Below are 23,981 nucleotides of genomic sequence, written 5' to 3'. Positions count from 1 at the left end.
ATCCTCTGTTGTCCCCTTCTCCTCCTGTCTTCAATCTTTCCCAGCATCAGGGTCTTTTCAAATGAGTCAGCTCTTCGCACCACGTGGCTAGAGTATTCGTTTCAGCATCAACATCAGTCCTACCAGTGAACACCCAGGACTGATCTCATTTAGGATGGACTGGTTGGATTTCTTTGCAGTCTAAGGACTCTCAAGAGTCTTCAACACCACAGTTCAAAAACATCGATTCTTGGCACTCAGCTTACTTTACAGTCCAACTCTCGCACCCATACATGACCACTGGAAAAACGATAGCCTTGACTAGATGGATCTTTGTCAAAAGAGTAATGTCTCTGCTTTTGAATATGCTATCTATGTTGGTCATAACTTTCCTTCCAAGGAGTAAGCATCTTTTACTTTCATGGCTTCAGTCACCATCTGCAGTGATTTTGGAGCCCCAAAAAATAAAGTCTGACACTGTTTCCATTGTTTTCACATCTATTTCCCATGAAGTTATGGGACCAGATGCCATGATCTTAGTTTTCTGAATGTTGAGCTTTAAGCCAACTTTTTCACTCTCCTTTTTCCCTTTCATCAAGAGGCTCTTTAGTTCTTCTTCATTTTCTGCCATAAGGGTGGTGTCATCTGCATATCTGAGGTTATTGATATTTCTCCCGGCAATCTTGATTCCAGCTTGGGCTTCTTCCAGCCCAGCGTTTCTCATGATGGACTCTGCATAGAAATTAAATAAGCAGGGTGACAATATACAGCCTTGACATACCCCTTTTCTTATATGGAACCAGCCTGTTGTTCCATGTCCAGTTCTAACTGTTGCTTCCTGACCTGCATACAGGTTTCTCAAGAGGCAGGTCAGGTGGTCTGGTATTCCCATCTCTTGAAGAATTTTCCACAGTTTATTGTGATCCACACAGTCAAAGGCTTTGGCATAGTCAATAAAGCAGAAATAGATGTTTATCTGGAATTCTCTTGCTTTTTCGATGATCCAGCAGATGTTGGCAATTTGATCTCTGGTTCCTCTGCCTTTTCTAAAACCAGCTTGAACATCTGGAAGTTCACAGTTCACGTATTGCTGAAGCCTGGCTTGGAGAAGTTTGAGCATTACTTTACTAGCGTGGGAGATGAGTGCAATTGTGTGGTAGTTTGAGCATTCTTTGGCATTGCCTTTCTTTTGGACTGGAATGAAAACTGACTTTTCCAGTCCTGTGGCCACTGCTGAGTTTTCCAAATTTGCTGGCATATTGAGTGCAGCACTTTCACAGCATCATCATTCAGGATTTGAAATAGCTCAACTGGAATTCCATCACCTCCACTAGCTTTGTTTGTACTGATGCTTCCTTAGGCCCACTTGACTTCACATTCCAGGATGTCTGGCTCTGGGTCAGTGATCACACCATTGTGATTATCTGGGTCGTGAAGATCTTTTTTGTACAGTTCTTCTGTGTATTCTTGCCATCTCTTCTTAATATCTTCTGCTTCTGTTAGGTCCCTACCATTTCTGTCCTTTATTGAGCCCATCTGTGCATGAAATGTTCCCTTAGTATCTCCAATTTTCTTGAAGAGATCTCTAGTATTTCCCGTTCTATTGTTTTCCTCTATTTCTTTGCATTGATCGCTGAGGAAGGCTTTCTTATCTCTCCTTGCTGTTCTTTGGAATTCTGCATTAAGATGTTTATATGTTTCCTTTTCTCCTTTGCTTTTCGCTTCCCTTCTTTTCACAGCTATTTGTAAGGCCTCTTCAGACAGCCATTTTGCTGTTTTGAATTTCTTTTTCTTGGCACTAATGATTTTGGTACTATCAAATGGGAAAGTTGAATGTGGACATGACCGAAATCATCACCTCAATCTTGTAAGTCTTTGACAGCAGGATCAGTCTCCATTATTCTTCTTGAGCTTCAGTATCATTTTTGTTTTACCACTTTGATATAGGGTGGGGAAGTTCTGGGGTTTCCCTTCAGCATTTTGCATCATGATAGTCCTTACTCTATCAGTAAAGGTGGGAATTATGTCAGTTGTTTAGAATATTAATTCCATTTGGAAACTAGGGAATAAAATATAGATTAAGTTTAGGACTTAACTAAGCCTAACATAAAATGGACATGGGCTTGACTTTTATCAGTCCCTTTATAATAGGTTCAGTGATATTCTTGCTTTCCAGGAACTTGAACCAAGTGTCCAAAAACTCCTGAAAGTTATGGATCATTGCCTTTCCCAAAGATGCAGTCATTCTGATAAATAGACGTAATTCCCTTTGGGAGAACATCAAGAGGTAGATTCAAAGTATATACTTATGATGTAACATATTCCAAACAAATTTATCTACCTTTCTGTTGTTTGAAGGACCAAGAGATATTTAAACTGACCCAGCTCTAAAAATTGGCTGAGGAAACATTAAAAATTATGTTGGCTTAAGTAAGACCTCCAGGGCTTCTCAGGTGGCTCAGTGGGTAAAGAATCCACCTGCAATGCAGGAGATTCAGGAGACACAGGTTCAATCCCCTGGGTTGGGAAGATACCTTGGAGGAGGTCATGGCAACCCACTCCAGTATTCTTGCCTGGGGAATCCTATGGACAGTGGAGCCTGACAAACTACAGTTCATAGGGTTGCAAAGAGTTGGAACTAACTGAAATGACAGCACACACACACGTATGCAAGTAAAACTTGGACTCATGAGCTCTAGGGATTAGGGATTTTGCAGTTTGTTCATACCAGGAACCGATGATCAATATGCCACCATGAAATGCCTTATGGAGATATCATTCTGATCCTTTTGCTGATACTACTGGTGTTTTTAGTCAGTTCAGTTCAGTCACTCAGTCATGTCCGACTCTTTGAGACCCCATGAATCACAGTATGCCAGGCCTCCCTCTCCATCACCAACTCCCGGAGTTCTCTCAGACTCATGTCCATCGAATCGGTGATGCCATCCAGCCATCTCATCCTCTGTCGTCCTCTTCTCCTTCTGCCCCCAATCCCTCCCAGAATCAGAGTCTTTTCCAATGAGTCAACTCTTTGCATGAGGTGGCCAAAGTACTGGAGTTTCAGCTTCAGCATCAGTCCTTCCAAAGAACACCCAGGACTGATCTCCTTTAGGATGGACTGGTTGGATCTTCTTACAGTCCAAGGGACTCTCAAGAGTCTTCTCCAACACCACAGTTCAAAAGCATCAATTCTTCAGCATTCAGCCTTCTTCACAGTCCAACTCTCACATCCATACATGACCACAGGAAAAACCATTGCCTTAACTAAATGGACCTTTGTTGGCAAAGTAATGTCTCTGCTTTTGAATATGGAATCTAGGTTGGTCATAACTTTCCTTCCAAGGAGTAAGCGTCTTTTAATTTTATGGCTGCAATCACCATCTACAGTGATTTTGGAGCCCCCAAAAATGAAGTCTGACACTGTTTCCACTCTTTCCCCATCTATTTCCCATGAAGTGATGGGACCGGATGCCATGATCTTAGTTTTCTGAAATGTTGAGCTTTAAGCCAACCTTTTCACTCTCCTCTTTCACTTTCATCAGAGGCTTTTTAGTTCCTCTTCACTTTCTGCCATAAGGGTGGTGTCATCTGCATATCTGAGGTTATTGATATTTCTCCCGGCAATCTTGATTCCAGCTTATGCTTCTTCCAGCCCATCATTTCTCATGATGTACTCTGCATGGAAGTTAAATAAGCAGGGTGACAATATACAGCCTTGACATACTCCTTTTCCTATTTGGAACCAGTCTGTTGTTCCATGTCCAGTTTTAACTGTTGCTTCCTGACCTGCATATAGGTTTTTAGTCATTATGATCTAATTAGTCTAACAGTGATGTGCCATTTCTTACTTTCTGACATCCTGGGGTCCAGTATCACTCTAAAGTCAAGGAGCCCTATGACTGAAGTATCTTGCTTGCACAAGCATGACTTTTCTCCAGAGTGCAACCCTGTGCAATAACTTTCAGAGATGTTGGGACTCCACTCTCTAGTATATTTCTCAAAGTCTTGGAGTAGTGAATGTATGCTGTGCTGTGCTTAGGCACTCAGTCATCCAACTTTTTGCAACCACAGGGACTGTAACCCACCAGGCTCCTCTGTCCATGGAATTCTCCAGGCAAGAATACTGGAGTGGGATGCCATGCCCTCCTCCAGGGGATCTTCCTAATCCAGGGATTAAACCCAGCTCTCCCACATTGCAGACAGATTCTTTACTATCTGAACCACGAAGGAAGATCAAGAATACTGGAGTGGGTAGCCTATCCCTTCTCCAGGGGAACTTCCCAACCCAGTAATCACACCAGGGTCTCCTGCATTGCTGGCAGATTCTCTACCAGCTGAGCTACCAGGGAAGCCCAGGGAACATATACTGGGCCCTTTAGAGAGCAGGGTTAGGGAGCAGTTGAATGTGTTCACCCCTCTTTAACATTTGCTAGTTTGTGAGCCTTTAGATTATTTCCTCTACATTATTCCAAAAAATGAGTTAAGAATAAAGTTAACTAAACTGGGAAAAAAAAAAAAAGAACCCCACTCAACCCCTCAAGCTGGCACAGTGAACCAAGGATCAGCTTGGTAATTGAACATATACTGATTGATTGATCCCATTCTAAAATTATTCCCCTCCCTCTTAGGCCTAGAATTTTCCATTCTTGAACATTTTTTTCCACATCTATATCCATATAAATTATATAAATTGTTAGTATCTTATAAGCTTTCTCTGCCAAGAGTTTTTTTTGTGTGTAGTTTCCCTGTGCAAATATTCCTGACTCCAATTCTGGTTATAGGTCTGAGGACAATGTAAGGCATCATGAGAAACTGGCATGATCCTTCCATCAGGGGAGTCAGTGCCCTCCAGTAAGACCTACCTACTAGGAGGAGGGCCCAATTCCACTGTTTTCCACAAATAAATTCCCATTCCAGTTTTCAGAATCCTAATTTTTCCCCAAGTCAAACGCTATTCTTTTATCATCAGTTAATTATCTCACTCAGAAAAATCTTATGTGTGTGTGTGTGTATGAAAACTCACTTGTTTATGAGAATCCATTAAGATGTCAAAATCCCATCTCAATTGAAATAGTAATTTTGTATAATATTATGGGCCCTCTAGTTTGCTATTAGTACATGCTACAAGCAGAAAGGAAGGAAGATAGTAAAAGAAATGTCCAATACAAGGTGCTCAGAGAAATGTTTAAGAGGATATTAGTTGGAGTTATACACATGAAGTTAATTGAGAATCATATTAAAATATAGTAAGTAACTAGTGTCAAAAAGCATAGCACAGACAGAGAAATTAGTCCAAAGTTAAATGACACTTCTTTGGGACATCAAGAGTTGAGAGTTAAAGGAAGGAGTGACTGAACTTTTTCATTTATTAAGAACGTCACATTAACAAAAAAAAATTTATAAGAGAAATCCAGGTATATCTAATACCATTTTCCTAATAAGGATTAAAAGGAAAAAAATTGTTTTCGTCAGTGCTGATGTTTAGACTTTCAATTAACCTTCTCCAAAATACATTATGATGAACTTAAGGACAGGGAGGCCTGGCATGCTGCGGTTCATGGGGTTGCAAAGAGTCGGACATGACTGAGCAACTAAACTGAAGTGGTCTTAAGACTTGTGGCTAATTCTTAGCTACAACTGAATAGAAGTTGAGTTTCTGATATACATAAATAGAACAAGCCCAGGGAGAATTTGGCAAACATTCTCTTTGCATCAATAAATAGTTGATTGATTAAAATAAACATGACAAATAGCTATAAAGCAATTTTAATTAGAAAATGTTTAGTTTGAAAATTCTCTTAAACACTGAATTATTTGGAATATGAAAGGCAATTATTATCCCATCCCTGGAGAACTTTTTATTTAATTTTAAGCTGAAAATGCATAAGAAAAATAAAACATTTGATTCACTAGCTGTGGGATCTAGAGTTAGATATTATATGAGGGGTGTGTCTATACCAATTTTGATATCCACTGTGACATCATGACTTACATCTTTTGTAGATAATATTAAGTTCAGTTCAGTTCAGTCACTGAGTCATGCCTGACTCTTTGCAGCCCCATGGACTGCAGCACACCAGGCCTCCCAGTCCATCACCAACTCCCGTAGTTTACTCAAACTCATTTCCATTGAGTCAGTGATGCCATCCTACCATCTTATCCTCTGTCGTCCCCTTCTCCTCCTGCCTTCAATCTTTCCCAGCATCAGGGTCTTTTCAAATGAGTCTGTTCTTTGCACCAGGTGGCCAAAGTATTGGAGTTTCAGCTTTAGCATCAGTCCTTCCAATGAATATTCAGGACTGATTTCCTTTAGGATGGACTGGTTGGATCTCCTTGCAGTCCAAGGGACTCTCAAGAGTCTTCTCCAACACCACAGTTCAAAAGCATCAATTCTTTGGCGCTCAGCTTTCTTTATAGTCCAACTCTCACCTTCTCATTTCAAAATGCTTTCAAGCAAAGAAACAGACTTATAATGCCTAGCCAATCCAACCTGGTTCAAACATGCCTTTTGAACTCTAAAGGAAGAATGCATTTTAAGACTGTGATGAACAGCTCAACTGTGTTGTGATAAACATTTCATGGCCTGACTCTGAAAGTATAAACTCCTGAAGTGAGTCTCAAAACTCTTTCTATTGTGTTTTGCATAAGCAGTCCACATCCACATTACTGAAAATCTTTTCTTCAAATATGCTGATTAAAGATTAACACATGAAATGAGGCTCTATGGAAAATTATTTAATGCATGCCCTAACAATAAATTTTAAAATAATAAAATAATATTCTATGGGAGTACAGTCATAACTCAATGAAATGCCTCACTATATTACATATTATTTCACTATAGTCTGATACTTGAGCATGTTTAAAAATCTTTCTCTCTGAAGAAGAAGTTTCTGTATTCTTTTACTTTTGCAACTTTTGCCATCTATAGTACTAAGGTTTTATTTCTACTTCAATATAAGATAAAAGAGTCAGTCAGTCCAGTAACAGGATTTTTAAAAGTCACATATTTCTCTGGCCTTCATCTCAAGAAGAAAATAAAATAGCCCAAAATATGATAACATATCTTACAGGGTTATTAATGAAATTTTTTCTGGAAGTCAATGGATGTGATAGAGAATAATCAGGTGGACAAAAAAAAAAAAAAAAAAAAGTAGTAGTTCTTTTAAGCAAGGGAGACTAGGGAACCACAGTTAGGAATAGATGGAAAGATTACTTCATTGAGTAACTTAATAGACACCAATATCCAAAAATATCAACTCTACTTATAGTTTCTTTTCTCTAGAGGTACAGTAGGATCATTTGAAATTTTGTACTTTCTTCTATGTTAAATTAAGTTTTTTTTTTCATGTCAAGAATGACTCTATACCATAACATAAGTAATCATTTCCATGGATTCCTAGGGGATGAACATCTGGCCCATATTTGCTAATGATGATCATGTTTATATGTTACCGCCAAATGGACCTGGCATGCCTGCACAGTAATTTTGGCTATTTTGATGACTGCTACTACCAAATGGAATATAAGATGTTCAAGATCAATTGTTAAGACATGTGAAAACATCAGATGAGTAATAAACTGGTCCAATCTATGATGCTTAGAAATATTTATTAATAACATTTGTTTGAGTCTATATTTAGAACATTATACATGGTATTTTCCATGAATACTAGTCCTTAAATATATAAGGTGGTTTAACCTAATAGAATGATTGAAAGGATTTTTTTTTCTTTTGCATTTGACAGTAAATGTATATTTGACTGTATCAAAGGGAGTTATGAATTCCTCTGAATACTCTGAAACTGATTATTAACCTAAAAGATATATTACTGGCCCTCACGAAGGGGGAGAAGAGACACCTTATTTCCCTGGCATTTTATCCAAATGTAATGTTCTCCCTTATTATGTAAAATGATTTCCTAGGACCTAAAGCATACCAGATAACAGACAGTAATTTTGACTTATAGAATGTGTACTAAGTACCAGATGTAATATAAAACAAGAGAATTACTGGTGTAATGAAAGTTATTTCTCAACTAATAAAATATTGACTTTAAAAATTGTTTTAGGGTTAAGTAGGATTTTCAAAATTATTGCACATACATTATAGGGAAAGTAATACAATAACCTAATGCCATACATTTTTTCAACTTTTAATTACTATAAACATCATTTTATGAGACATACATTTTAAAACAGAACTGAAATAATTTTGTGGAAAATTTTAAGCTATTTGAAATGAAAATCAGTATAAGCTCCCTTGCAAAGACAACAAATACTGGCAAAAAAATTAGTAAAGAAAAATGTTCAAAACAAAAAACAAAGACACAATTGAATAAGTACAGAAAGAGTATAAAGTGTAAATCCTAACAACAAAACCTGAAGATATTGGAAAGAATTGAAAAGGATCCTTAAAATTAAAACTTGAAAGAAGAGTGGCAAAATAAGGTTACAATTCATGGGACACAAAACCAATAAATAATTAAAAGAAAATTGTGATGAATATAAGTAAAAATTATCCTATTTAACTAACATTCATCATGTACTCTTATGCATCTGGTGTTGATTTTGACCAAAAGAAAATCACAGATTTGACAAAGGAGCAATGAGCACACATTGATATGTTTAAAGTCTCTATGATTTCTGCATTGCTTTATAGGTTTGTCATACTGCAAATTAGGAAATCATCTGCTTGGTAAAACTTTTAAAGTATTATTATATTATGCACAGATTCTCTTAAACATTTTGCAGAAAAGCATTTAAGTATTTTCCACAAAACACAGTTTGACGGCTCCAAATAGCCACACATTACACACACAGAGGGGTTGGTTAACTCCCCTCTGTGCTTATTGAACTTGTTCCTATAAACCCTTCAATCCCGCCAATCCAATTAATGGGACAAAACACATAAATAAACAAGAAAAGGAAGACCTTTAAAAGTTCTACCACCTCCAACAAAAGGACTTCATTTTGAATGATTGCAGCTCAGAGCGGACACTTGACTATGACCGACAGTGTAGACATCCCCCCTCCACTTATGTGCCCCAGGAACGACACTTTTACAGCAGAAAGTGAAGAGGAACTAAAAAGCCTCTTGATGAAAGTGAAAGAGGAGAGTGAAAAAGTTGGCTTAAAGCTCAACATTCACAAAACTAAAATCATGGCATCTGGTCCCATCACTTCATGGGAAATAGATGGGGAAACAGTGTCAGACTTTATTTTTCTGGGCTCCAAAATCACTACAGATGGTGGCTGCAGCCATGAAATTAAAAGACGCTTACTCCTTGGAAGGAAAGTTATGACCAACCTAGATAGCATATTCAAAAGCAGAGACATTACTTTGCCAACAAAGGTCCATCTAGTCAAGGCTATGGTTTTTCCAGTGGTCATGTATTGATGTGAGAGTTGGACTGTGAAGAAAGCTGAGTGCCAAAGAATTGATGCTTTTGAACTGTGGTGTTGGAGAAGACTCTTGAGAGTCCCTTGGACTGCAAGGAGATCCAACCAGTCCATTCTAAAGGAGATCAGTCCTGGGTATTCTTTGGAAGGACTGATGCTAAAGCTGAAACTCCAATACTTTGGCCACCTCATGTGAAGAGTTGACTCATTGGAAAAGACTCTGATGCTGGGAGGGATTGGGGGTAGGAGGAGAAGGGGATGACAGAGGATGAGATGGTAGGATGGCATCACCAACTTGATGGACATGAGTTTGGGTGAACTCCGGGAGTTGGTGATGGACAGGGAGGCCTGGTGTGCTGCAATTCATGGGTTCGCAAAGAGTCGGACGCGACTGAGTGACTGAACTGAACTGAACTGAATGACACTCACTTCACCAAGCTTTGAAAGTTTTCATACACTGGCAGTTAAAGTCATTTGGCCTTTGGCCTTGTGTCTTCAGGAGTTAGAGGCATTTATTTAGGATGAAAGATTAAATTAACCATAGCTGGATGAAAGAATAACTAAAAGAGATAAATAGTAAAAAGATGAAGGAATAAGGAAGCACATTAGATGGTAAAATGAGGAAGTCATTAAGCAAATGAAACCTTAGATTGAATAATTGGCAAAATTTCCTGAAACAAAAGAGTTATTGACTATGAAGTACTGTTGTTCTGTGACAAATTTGACTGAGCCACCCTTGGGTCAACTAACACTAGATTGTCAGCCAATGGCAAACCTCGTTGAACTAACAATTCAAGTCAGACCCAGGAAATTACTTAAATGTTTAATGTGTTTGAGGAAATATGAAATCAGTATTATTTCTTTCTCCTCCCAAAAAGTGAAAAATAGTCTGGGTAACTGTAGCAAGAATCAATCTTCATAGTCTGCTGGGTAAAAATTTTTGTTACACATTTCAAACTCATCTAGACTGAAGCATCTGTAGGGATCCATAGGGCAGGCATCTTCCTGTTCTACTGCCTGGTAGGCTGCTCAACAACATGAATGTAAATGATTAATGGATGGTCTTATAAGTTACTAAAATATATGCTAGGTCAAATTATTTTGAAATAATCACTCAGATCAGATCAGATCAGATCAGTCGCTCAGTTGTGTCTGACTCTTTGCCACCCCATGAATCGCAGCACACCAGGCCTCCCTGTCCATCACCAACTCCCGGAGTTCACTTAGACTCACGTCCATCGAGTCAGTGATGCCATCCAGCCATCTCATCCTCTGTCATCCTCTTCTCCTCTTGCCCCCAATCCCTCCCAGCATCAGAGTCTTTTCCAATGAGTCAACTCTTCACATGAGGTGGCCAAAGTATTGGAGTTTCAGCTTCAGCATCATTCCTTCCAAAGAAATCCCAGGGCTGATCTCCTTCAGAATGGACTGGTTGGATCTCCTTGCAGTCCAAGGGACTCTCAAGAGTCTTCTCCAACACCACAGTTCAAAAGCATCAATTCTTCGGAGCTCAGCCTTCTTCACAGTCCAACTCTCACATCCATTTTTCTAATTTCTGATTTTAGATCCTTCTGATTTCATTGCCCATGTTTCTGAAAGAATGATTCAAAGGGGACTATGGTCATTAATAAATGTTCATTGTTCATTATATACTAGTGTTTCACTTTATATCACCATTCATAGTGTTTACCATGTTATGCAAAATTTAATAAGATACAGAGATGTTCATCTCTGTCTCCAAGCCCACTGAGGTGCCACTTTTCAAGTTCTGTGTTGAACACTACAGTGCCCTTAATAAATGAGCCCAGATGGAGTGTGTATGTGAGACGGGTTAGGTAAGTGCATGAGATGTAGACCACAAATAGCTTTATACTCAATCACTTTGTAAGATGCCACATGGCCTGGGGTAATTTTCCGTAGCAGAATCTAAATAACATTATTCATTTGCTAATGGTCTAAATATCATAATTAGGACATGTTGCTGCTACAGAACTCTAATTACTGATAAAAAGCAACTTTCATCATGACCTTCTCCCGTTTAAAGAAAATTATCATTATACCTAACTCCAGCCTTTCAACCCCTTGATCATTCCAATAAAGCATTTCGGAAAATGCCAAACACATTGCTTGGTTTAGAATTGCTGTTTTAACTGGGAACTAATGATTTATGTTTTTTTTTTTTTCAAATGTCATACATTTGGAATCATTACCAGGTGAGAATCAAAATAACAAAATAGTGGATGTCTCAACAGCCATGAGACACATGCTTACTCAGTTTGCGACTAGCCACTGTACTACTTCTCTGTTTCACTTCATTCCATACCAGAGGCATTGCAAAGCAAGCCAAAAGTAAGTTTAATCTAGTTAAGTTCAATTGCAGCAGAAAGGTTTCATGTACCTCAGCATTCATCAGATCCATTGGATCGCTCTGCAAACACACATATCTGACATCTCTACACAACACTGACACTGGGCTAGCTTTATGATGTGGGTTGCCTACCTAATGTGATACGGAGAGTCTCTGTTTAAAAAAAAAATACATCTTTAATTGTCTATTATAATTACTGAAAGTCTATTGCCAGAATTTCTTATTGATGTATCTATAATCTCTGATGTGTCCCCAGCAAAAACTCAAATATCCTGAAAATGTAAAGCATGGTAACCTAAATTAGCTAACATCTTGATTACCTTGAGAGCAAGCTATGAGCAGGTCATCTAACTAGTCAGTAGTAATAGGTGAATAGTTATTGGGACAGTGAACGGTCATTCACTCTTTCACTTAGAAAATAAGCATTTTCATTCTAGGCAATAATATAACTTTAGGGCATAGAGCTGCATGAGTATGATGTCTGCATTCAAAGAGCTTAGGGTTCACTGGATGGGATGGACAAGACATAAGGCAATCAAAAGAGGGAAAGTACCATGATAGGAAAAGGGAAGAATGTGGGAGGGGCACCTACAATGGACTGGGCTGACAGCAGACTGTGGAAGATTACTTGAGAACACCATAAACTAATTTTCATAAACTAAATTTTAAAGATCTCATCCTTCAGAGCCTTACAGAGTTAAATATGCTTTCATATCATCAGTTCACTCACTCAGTCATCTTTAACTCATTGCGACCCCATGAATGGCAGCAAGCCAGGCCTTGCTGTCCATCACCAACTCCCGGAGTTCACCCAAACTCATGTCCATCCAGTCGGTGATGCCATCCAGCCATCTCATCCTCTGTCGTCCCCTTCTCCTCCTGCCCCTAATCCCTCCCAGCATCAGAGTCTTTTCCAATGAGTCAACTCTTCGCATGAGGTGGCCAAAGTACTGAAGTTTCAGCTTTAGCATCATTATTTCCAAAGAAATCCCAGGGCTGATCTCCTTCAGAATGGACTGGTTGGATCTCCTTGCAGTCCAAGGGACTCTCAAGAGTCTTCTCCAACACCACACTTCAAAAGCATCAATTCTTCGGTGCTCAGTTTTCTTCACAGTCCAACTCTCACATCCATACATGACCACTGGAAAAACCATAGTCTTGACTAGACGGACTTTTGTTGGCAAAGTAATGTCTCTGCTTTTGAATATGCTATCTATGTTGGTCATAACTTTCCTTCCAAGGAGTAAGTGTCTTTTAATTTCATGGCTGCAGTCACCATCTGCAGTGATTTTGCAGCCCAAAAAAGAAAAGTTGGACACTGTTTCCACTGTTTCCTCACTTATTTCCCATAAAGTGGTGGGACCAGATGCCATGATCTTAGTTTGCTGAATGTTGAGCTTTAAGCCAACCATTTTACTCTCCTCTTTCACTTTCATCAAGAGGCTTTTTAGTTCCTCTTCACTTTCTGCCATAAGGGTGGTGTCATCTGCATATCTGAGGTTATTGATATTTCTCCCAGCAATCTTGATTCCAGTTTGTGCTTCTTGCAGCCCAGCGTTTCTCATGATGTACACTGCATATATATTAAATAAGCAGGGTGACAATATACAGCCTTGACGTACTCCTTTTCCTATTTGGAACCAGTCTGTTGTTTCACATCCAGTTTTAACTGTTGCTTCCTAACCTGCATACAGGTTTCTCAAGAGGCAGGTCAGGTGGTCTGGTATTCCCATCTCTTTCAGGATTTCCCATACTTTATTGTGATCCACACAGTCAAAGGATTTGGCATAGTCAATAAAACAGAAATAGATGTGCTGGCGTGCTGCGATTCATGGGGTGGCAAAGAGAAGGACACGACTGAGCGACTGATCTGATCTGATCTTGCTTTTTTGATGATCCAGCAAATGTTGACAATTTGATCTCTGGTTCCTCTGCCTTTTCTAAAACCAGCTTGAACATCTGGAAGTTCACGGTTCACATATTGCTGAAGCCTGGCTTGGAGAATTTTGAGCATTACTTTACTAGTGTGTGAGATGAGTGCAATTGTGTGGTAGTTTGAGCATTCTTTGGCATTGCCTTTCTTTGGGATTGGAATGAAAACTGACCTTTTCCAGTCCTGTGGCCACTGCTGAGTTTTCCAAATTGGCTGGCATATTGAGTGCAGCACTTTTACAGCATCATCTTCCAGGATTTAAAATAGCTCATCCAGAATTCCATCACCTCCACTAGCTTTGTTCGTAGTGATGTTTTCTAAGGCCCACTTGACTTCACATTCCAGGAGGTCTGGCTCTAGGTGAGTGATCACATCATTGTGATTATCTGGGTTGTGAAGCTCTTTTTTGTACTGTTCTTCTGTGTATTCTTGCCACCTCTTCTTAATATCTTCTGATTATATTAGGTCCTTACCATTTCTGTCCTTTATTTAGCCCATCTTTGTAAGAAATATTCCCTTGGTATCTCTAATTTTCTTGAAGAGATCCCTAGTCTTTCCCATTCTGTTGTTTTCCTCGATTTCTTTGCATTGATCCCTGAGGAAGGCTTTCTTATCTCTCCTTGATATTCTTTGGAACTCTGCATTCAGATTCTTATATCTTTCCTTTTCTCCTTTGCTTTTCTCTTCTCTTCTTTTCACAGCTATTTGTAAAGCCTCCCCAGAAAGCCATTTTGCTTTTTTGCATTTCTTTTCCATGGGGATGGTCTTGATCCCTGTCTCCTGTACAATGTCACAAACCTTATTCCATAGTTCATCAGGCACTCTATCTATCAGACCTAGTCCCTTAAATCTATTTCTCACTAACACTGTATAGTCATAAGGGATTTGATTTATGTCATACCTGAATGGTCTAGTGGTTTTCCCTACTTTCTTCAATTTAAGTCTGAACTTGCAATAAACAGTTCATGATCTGAGCCACAGTCAGCTCCCAGTCTTGTTTTTGCTGACTGTATAGAGCTTCTCTGTCTTTGGCTGCAAAGAATATAATCAATCTGATTTCGGTGTTGACCATCTGGTCATGGTGGAGAGGTCTGACAGAATGTCGTCCACTGGAGAAGAGAATGACAAACCATTTCAGTATTCTTGCTATAAGAACCCCATGAACAGTATGAAAAGGCATAATGATAGGATACTGGAAGCAGAACTCCCCAGGTGGGTAGGTGCCCAATATGCTACTGGAGATCAGTGGAGAAATAACCCCAGAAAGAATGAAGGGATGGAGCCAAAGCAACAACAATACCCAGTGTGGATGTGACTGGTGATAGAAGCAAGGTCCGATGATGTAAAGAGCAATATTGCATAGGAACCTGGAATGTCAGGTCCATGAATCAAGGCAAATTGGAAGTGGTCAAACAAGAGATGGCAAGAGTAAACGTCGACATTCTAGGAATCAGCAAACTAAAATGGACTGAAATGGGTGAATTTAACTCAGATGACCATTATATCTACTACTGTGGGCAAAAATCCCTTAGAAAAAATGGAGTAGCCATCATGGTCAACAGAAGAGTCTGAAATGCAGTACTTGGATGCAATCTCAAAAACGACAGAATGATCTCTGTTCGTTTCCAAGGCAAACCATTCAATATCACAGTAATCCAAGTTTATGCCTCAACCAGTAACGCTGAAGAAGCTGAAGTTGAACAGTTCTATGAAGACCTACAAGACCTTTTAGAACTAACACCCCAAAAAGATTTCCTTTTCATTATAGGGGACTGGAATGCAAAAGTAGGAAGTCAAGCAACACCTGGGGTAACAGGCAAATTTGGCCTTGGAATACGGAATGAAGCAGGGCAAAGACTAATAGAGTTTTGCCAAGAGAACGCACTGGTCATAGCAAACACCCTCTTCCAAAAACACAAGAGAAGACTCTACAGGTGGACACCACCAGATGGTAAACACCAGAATCAGATTGATTATATTCATATCATACTAATGAAAAAATTGGACAATGGCCTTCCTTGACTTATAGTCAAAGATAATTTTGGGGATTACTTGAATGTAACAGTGGTTTTGTTATTAGAATTGCAACATGACCCACGGACTGAATGTTAATCAGCAGATATGTACCACTTCCTCACTTGGTCTCTTTGGAAACTGAGCAAGTACCTTGTCCTCTCTGTGTCAGTTGCCTCCTTTGTGAAATACCCAATAGGCCTCCCCAGTCCTAATTTGTTTAGAGCATTTTCCCTACCCAGGTTGAGGCAGAAGTTGATACTCTGTCCAAGGTTCTGAGACAACAAGCAGGATCCCTTCCTTCCCACCTTCAAAAGATTAAGTAAAAGATATGTGAGTGTCATTCCTGCCTAATTTTATTTATGTCACCCTTTTGTACAGTAATAAATCTCTGACCTTAGAAAATAGCTCTTTATATTTACTATCACATTTAACATTTTTCTCTAGAAACTTACTTTTCTTAGAACATTACCTAAAGGAAAAAATAATACACTAAACGCTATAGCTGATATTTGTAACAGAACACAATTTAGTTATAATGATGAAATAGAATGGAGTTACCAAGCATCTCTAAATTTTTTTTCAGCAGGCTTTCATTAATTTAGGCAATTTTTAAATCTTTTATTGAATTATAATTTTATGGAAATATAGTTATTGATGTACCATATTATATGTCACAGATGTACAGTATAGTGACTCACAATTTTTCAGGGTTATACTCCATTTATAGTTATAAAATATTGGTTATATCCTTGTGTTGTACAAAATATCCTTATAACTTATTTTATATATAATAGCTTGTACCTCTTACTCCCCTACCACTATACTATCCCTTCCCCTGTCCCTCCTCCCACTGGTAACCATTAGTTCCTTCTCTCTCTATATATATGATACTGGTTTTTTTTACTACAGTCACTAGTTTGTTATATTAATACTTCTTAGATTCCACTTGTGAGTGATGTCATACAGTATTTGTCTTTCTCTGTCTGACTTACTTCACTTAGTATTATACCCTCTAAATCCCTCGATGTTGCTGCAAATGGCAAAATTTCATTCTTTTTATTGCTGAATAGTATTCCATTATATATATACCATATCTTCTTTATCCATTCCTCTATCGATGGCCACATATGTTGCTTCCTGTCTTGGCAATTGTAAATACTGCTGCTATGAACACTGGGGTACATATATCTTTTCAAATTAGTGTTTTTGCTTTTTTTGGATATATACCCAGAAATGGAATTTCTTGGCCACAGAGTAGTTTTATTTTTAGTTTTTCAAGAAAGCCCCATATTCTTTTCCACGATGGCTGCAGCAATTTCCATTCTTATTAACAGTGTATGAGGATTCCCTTTTCTCTACATCCTTGACAACATCTGTTATTTGTGTTCCTTTTGATGATAGTGAGGTGATGTTTTTAAAACTCAAAAGAAGACAAATTAGTCTATTAATGATAGATTATATCCATACTTTACTAAAAGTGTTTCTTTGGACATAATTACATTTTTCAAATAACGATTCAATCTCCAAAGAAAAATCCATGTTAATAAAAATAGCAGTTTTCAAAGAGCCTCTAAAATATGTTTCCTCTTATAAACGTAGTTTTTTTTTTTTTTTTTTTAAGAATATGAGTACAAAGGATTACATTTTTTTTTTTCCTGTAAAATCATCTCTGGTTATCTTATGAGGGTGAAGTTATAAATCTGAAGAGAAGAAACATGAATTGAGTCCAGATTAACAAAAATATATTCTCACAAGGGCATTCTTTATATGAATTTTTAGCCTAAATCAATCTTCAAGCTCTACAAGCAGCCTTGAGAAGTGTGAAACTGTGAGAAGATATAACTAAGGATAATATGACATCAAAAAGTGTTTTTAAATGATCCTGGAAAAAGTAGATTACTTCCTAAGGAATATATATATATTCCTAGGGAAATAAAACAGGTAGAAAAGTAAGTATGGCTTTCCTGAGAAAACTGGGCCCCTTTTAGATAATATCAATGTGTTTGATGTACAAATGTTAGTAGCAGGGAACTTGTCATGATCAGAAAGAATAAGTTAGTCCAAAAATTTAAGTACTGCTCTGACTCCTTTTTAGCTAATAAAAAAAACTGGACAAGATTAGCTGTATCATAAGTGCATTTGAGTCTCTCAGAATTAGTACAAAAAATAGTAGTCCTCCAGTATAACTCAGGTCATGGTAAATTATAAGAGAAACTAATATTCTATGAGGAGATTCAATTCAGTTCAGTCACTCAGTCAGGTTTGACTGTTTGCTACCCCATGAACCGCAGCATGCTAGGCTTCTCTGTCCATCACCAACTCCTGGAACCACACAAACCCACCTCCATTGGGTCAGTGATGCCATCCAACCATCTCATCCTCTGTAGTGCCCTTCTCCTCCTGCCCGCAATCTTTCCCAGCATCAGGGTCTTTTCAAATGAGTCAGCTCTTTGCATCAAGTGGCCAAAGTATTGGAGTGTCAGCTTCAACATCAGTCCTTCCAATGAACACTGAGGACTGATCTCCTTTAGGATGGACTGGTTGGATCTCCTTGCAGTCCAAGGGACTCTCAAGAGTCTTCTCCAACACCACAGTTCAAAAGCATCAGTCAGCTTTCTTTATAGTCTGACTCTCACATCCATACATGACCACTGGAAGAAACATAGCCTTGACTAGACAGACTTTGTTGACAAAGTAATGTCTCTGCTTTTGAATATGCTATCTAGGTTGGTCATAACTTTCCTTCCAAGGAATAAGTGTCTTTTAATATGGCTGCAGTCACCATCTGCAGTGATTTTGGAGCCCAGAAAAATAAAGTCTGACACTGTTTCCACTGTTTCCCCATCTATTTGCCATGAAGTGATGGGACCAGATGCCATGATCTTAGTTTTCTGAATGGTGAGCTTTAAGCCAACTTTTTCACTCTCCTCTTTCACTTTCATCAAAAGGCTTTTTAGTTCCTCTTCACTTTCTGCCATAAGGGTGGTGTCATCTGCATATGTGAGGTTATTGATATTTCTCCTGGCGATCTTGATTCCAGCTTATGCTTCCTCCAGCCCAGCATTTCTCATGATGTACTCTGCATATTAGTTCTTCTATATTAATCACAGATTAGTAAATAATTAAATAATTATTAAAGATTACTTCCATTTGTCTATTTTTTTTAAAGAACTGTGACTACTTTTAAAAATACTAATATTTTATTAGATTTTCTTTGGAATCAGTTTTCATTGTTTGCAATAAACCCACATTGTACAGAGAACTATAAACCCCAAGTTGTTATTAGTAATTATTCAGTTCATCAAATTTTAGAACATTACATTAGATTCTGAAGATTAAGTGTAGGCAAATTCAGGTTTGCTATAAGTTCATTGGGCTTCCCTGGTAGCTCAGAGGTTAAAGTGTCTGCCTGCAATGCAGGAGACTTGGGTTCAGCCTCTGGGTCAGGAAGATCCCCTGGAGAAGGAAACGGGGATAAGTTCATTATGAAGGTTGAATTAAGGTTATAACAGCCATAATGTTCTTCATCAAATGTTCTTTTTTAAAGCATAATATTTATTTTATACCAAAATAAAATATTTGTTATTTAATAATTATAATGAATCATAAAATGATAAACAACATAATTTGTGAACTAAGTTTTCCAGATCACTGAATTTGGAAACGATATTCTGACAAAGAACTTTTCTTCATCATTGTCTGTCATCTTACAATGCCAAATTCTTGCTGGTCTGACTCTGGTAGAAAGGAATAAGGCTTAGAATTAATGGTATAACTTTAATGAAATTTGTTATGTAGCTGTTGGGGAAAGATTTTGGGAGGGTGTCTAGGTTGCTTTCCTCCACATTTAGGTTGCTAAAGCAATCTAAAAATCTTTCATTAGTGGATTAGCTAGTAAATTACATATATATATATATATCCAATACAGTAAAATATTATTCTTAAAAATTTTGTAAGCAAATAATTTTGCTTGTTTTAAATAAGCATTTTCCAAACACATTTATTCAGAGAATTTTTTTGTATTTGACTTATTATCTATTAATGGCTCACAAAACATACTTGTGACATCCTTTTAGAACAGTACCAGAAGCAATGTGATCATTTCAGCTCTTTGAGCATGGGATTGAAAGAGCTGATTCAGACTCACTGAGCTGTCAGCTGGAGAAACTCCAGGATGCTGGCATCTTGGCCACACTCCAGGGTGCCATGGTCTTGCCCTCTGTCTCAGGGAAGGTACAAAATACTGAGAGGCATGCTGTACTCACCTAGAAGGCACTCACACACATACACACAGCTGGGAGTTTTTTGAGATTCATGAGAAAGAAGAGAGTCCCAGAACTTTTATTTATTTATTTTTTAATTTTATTTTATTTTTAAACTTTACATAATTGTATTAGTTTTGCCAAATATCAAAATGAATATTTATTTATTTATTTATTTTTGGTATTAGGCGAAAGCCAAGAAACTCTTGGCAGAGAAGACCTTTTTCTCAGAAACTGAGCAAAAATTGTATTTGAATACTTAAAGTGGCAGGATTCTTTTGATTCTTTTGCAGAAGGGCTACCCTTGGAATTGTTCTTTGTGGCATTGTTGAGTTGCACTGGTGCTATTAGAATTGGATGGTCACTTTGTTACTGGCCTGAGTTGTTTTAGCCTCAGCAGTGGGGAGAGAAATGCAATTAGCCTGCAGGGAGAACTTGGAGAATGGAAAAGTCTTCAACATAGCTGTTAGAAAGGCAGGGACTTAACAATTCTTTTTGTTGGTTGGTACATACACACAAAAAACACTTGCATATTTTCTAGTGATAATCTAATAAAACTAGAAATCATCAAAAAAGTGAAATCTTAGAAATACTTAAGATACACTCATGAGTAACCACTGAATCAAAGAGAAACTGAAAATAAAACTTACCTATGAGACATACAAAAGCTGCACTTAAGAGAGAAGTTGTAACCTAAATGCCTAAATTATTGCAGAGATATGGGATGCAAATCTGAGCAGTAAAGACACAAATGCCTGCATATAAGGCAGGTGTGATGTTTTGTTCTTGTTCTATGAAGTTTTCCCTCATAAGTGAATCACTGTATACTTGAGTTCTTAACAAAGCCTCTCAAATAATCTATTATATCATGCTCTAAGTAGTTTTTAAAAGCAATGATCTATTTGAAGAAGATAGATTAGCTTTAAATGGCACCCCTCAATGCAGTTTGGGATGATTATAATAGATTTTACCTCATAGAATTTGTTAAAGAAGGTAGTAAGGAAATTGAAAGTGGATTTAGTGAGTACTGTGCTATGCTCAGTCATGTCCGACTCTTTGCAGCCCCATGGATTGTAACCTGCCAGGCTCTTCTGTCTGTGGGGATTCTCTAGGCAAGAATACTGTAGTGGGTTACCATGCCATCCTCCAGGGGACCTTCCCACCCCTGGGATCAAACCCAGGTCTCCTGTATGCTGGTGGATTCTCTACTGTCTGAGCCACCAGGGAAGCCCATGAATACTGGAGTGGGTAGCCTATCTCTTCTCCAGGGGATCTTCCCAGCCCAGGAATCAAACTAGGGTCTCCTGCATTGCAGGAAGATTCTTTATCAGCTGAGCTACCAAGGAAGCCCAGATTTAGTGAGTACCCCTGAGTAAATGACTTCATAGTTATATGTTTAGGATTTTATGAGAAATATGGATTTTTAAAATTATTTGGAATAAGATTATAGTGGTCACAATTTAGAGATTATACAAATTCATTTTGGAATAGATTAGAATGAATGAGAAAAACTGTATTACATTATGCAAATAAAATTTAAGTGTGTGAGGAAATTCCAGTGAACCTAGATGATGTGAAGGTTATGTGCATTAGGAACAAGTATGCAATGATTCACAAAGTGGAACCAGTGGCAAAAACTACAATTTCAAGTTTAAATAAAACTTAACATTTAAAAAGTTTAAATAAAATTGTTTCAATAATATGAGGGAAAGATTTCCCACACCACGTTTAAGATGCTTGCGAGTTACTACTCCATTCTAACAATAAATAAAAAGCCGAACAAACCGGAAAATCAACAACTTATTTAGACCTACGAGAGAAGTGAGGTCACAAGGTAAACACTGGTGCCCCAAACTGCAGAGGCAGAAAGGTCAGTACAGAAAATCACAGCAGTAAGCCCTGTGAGTACCAGGGCTAGGGCAGGGAACTGGAACTAATGATTGATAATCGATGAAATGCTGTAGCAGAATGAAGATCATTAAGGAAAAATAAATCAAGGGATTAAAACAAATATAATTTTCATAGATATAAGATACTGATAACACAAAGTAGTAGCAAACAGTTATGTAAAATATCCAAGTGGAAATAGAATGAAAAATAAAATTGCTTAAATAGTTTATCAGAGAAGATGAATAGTCAAATAATTAATTACTGGGCTAGAATTTCAGATTGCATAACTTTTCCAGAAAACATCACAATTAATAAAGAATTTAAAATTGTAAGTGCTAAAAAATTGTGTCAATATCTTAATAGTAGAGTTCCTGAAAATAAGTATAAATAGAGTATGGATTACTTAAATGAAAATCACCAAGAATTTCTTAAGTAAAAAAAAAAAAAAGAATTTCTTAAGTAGGGATAGTTGAGAAATAAAAGGATGATTCAATACTAGATAATTTTTAATGTTATTTATTATTTTCATGGGTCAAAAGGAAAGCAAAACTCCTTCAATAGAATTAGGGAAAGCAATGAAAATACTTTCCATTTATTATTTGAAATTCTTATACAATTAGAAATAAAAACTTCCTTAACTTAGTGAAAGCCATATACACAAATATCTACAACTATTATACTTAATGAATAAGCTTAATAAATTCAAAAGGTCTATTAAGACAAGGATGTTCAGTATCATTATTATTATTTAACATGATCAGAAGCCCTGGCTAAGACAAAAAGAGAGATGTAAAAATTAGAAGGTAAGAAATAAAACTACTATCATTTGTAGATTATGTAAACATCCATATAGAAAACTTCATAAAATCAATAGCTAGTCAAAACTTACTCAACTAATAACATTTTAATAAAAACAACTATATTATCTATTAAGAAGTCAAAATGAATAAGATCCTTATAGATGAAATTTTTAAAAAGTGTCTTGAAAAATGTCATAAAATGAGTTATAATGTATAAATATACCTTGTTCAATGATGGACTAAAAACATTGTCAAGATTCACAATCTTGCAAACTTACAAGGTATTGTAGCTATAATATCCATAGTAGTCCAAGAAATCATATAGAAAACTATTTTAAAAAAGGAAAAATTAATAGAATCAAATTGATCATAAAATGTAATTAAAAAATACTGTTACAGAAATGGACATATAAAAGTAGTCAAACAGCATAGAGAAACCAGAATGAGATTCAGATATTTCAAAATCTGATATTTCTGATTTGGCAAAATTGGCATTCATTTATTTTTGTAAAAAATGACAGTTTATATTAAAAAATGGCATTAACACAATTCATTAGCTATTTGGGGGAAATATAGATTACATCATACATAAAAATAAGTATCAGGGTTTCAGTAATGGTGAAGTATTATTTATACCAAGCCTTCTACTGAAAAAGAGAAATGAAAATAGGCACCCCACTCCAGTGCTCTTGCCTGGCAAACCTCATGGACGGAGGAGCCTGGTGGGCTGCAGTCCATGGGGTTGCTAAGAGTCGGACACGATTGAGCGACTTCACTTTCACTTTTCACTTTCATGCATTGGAGAAGGAAATGGCAACCCACTCCAGTGTTCTTGCCTGGAGAATCCCAGGGACGGGGTGCCTGATGGGCTGCTGTCTATGGGGTCGCACAGAGTCAGACACGACTGAAGCAACTTAGCAGCAACAGCAGCAGCAGACAAATGATAATTATAATCTATTTAAAAGCACTAAAAAATAACCAAAGAAGATAATTGGGAAATGTACCATTCCAAGGAAAAAAAGGCAATCGAAGGTATTTAATTTTCCCTCTTTCACTCTATACTTCTCATTCTTGCTTCTTACTGAAGGAGGCTGTCCTGCATGCCCTCTCTTGTACTCTGAGAGAAGTTGACAGCTTTATCTTTTTTGTTTGTTTGTTTGTTTCTTGTCTTTTTGGCCATACAGTGCAGCATGTAGGATCTTAGTTCACCAATCAGGGATCAAATGTGTGGTCCCTGTATTAGGAGTGTACAGTCTTAACCACTGGACCGTCAAAGAAGTCCTGAGAAGTTGATAGCTTTAAATGTATATTGTAGAAAGGATGTTTTTTAA

Source organism: Bos indicus, chromosome 20 (assembly GCF_029378745.1).
Source record: "Bos indicus isolate NIAB-ARS_2022 breed Sahiwal x Tharparkar chromosome 20, NIAB-ARS_B.indTharparkar_mat_pri_1.0, whole genome shotgun sequence".
Taxonomy (NCBI): domain Eukaryota; kingdom Metazoa; phylum Chordata; class Mammalia; order Artiodactyla; family Bovidae; genus Bos; species Bos indicus.
Note: the sequence above shows the minus strand (reverse complement) of the source record.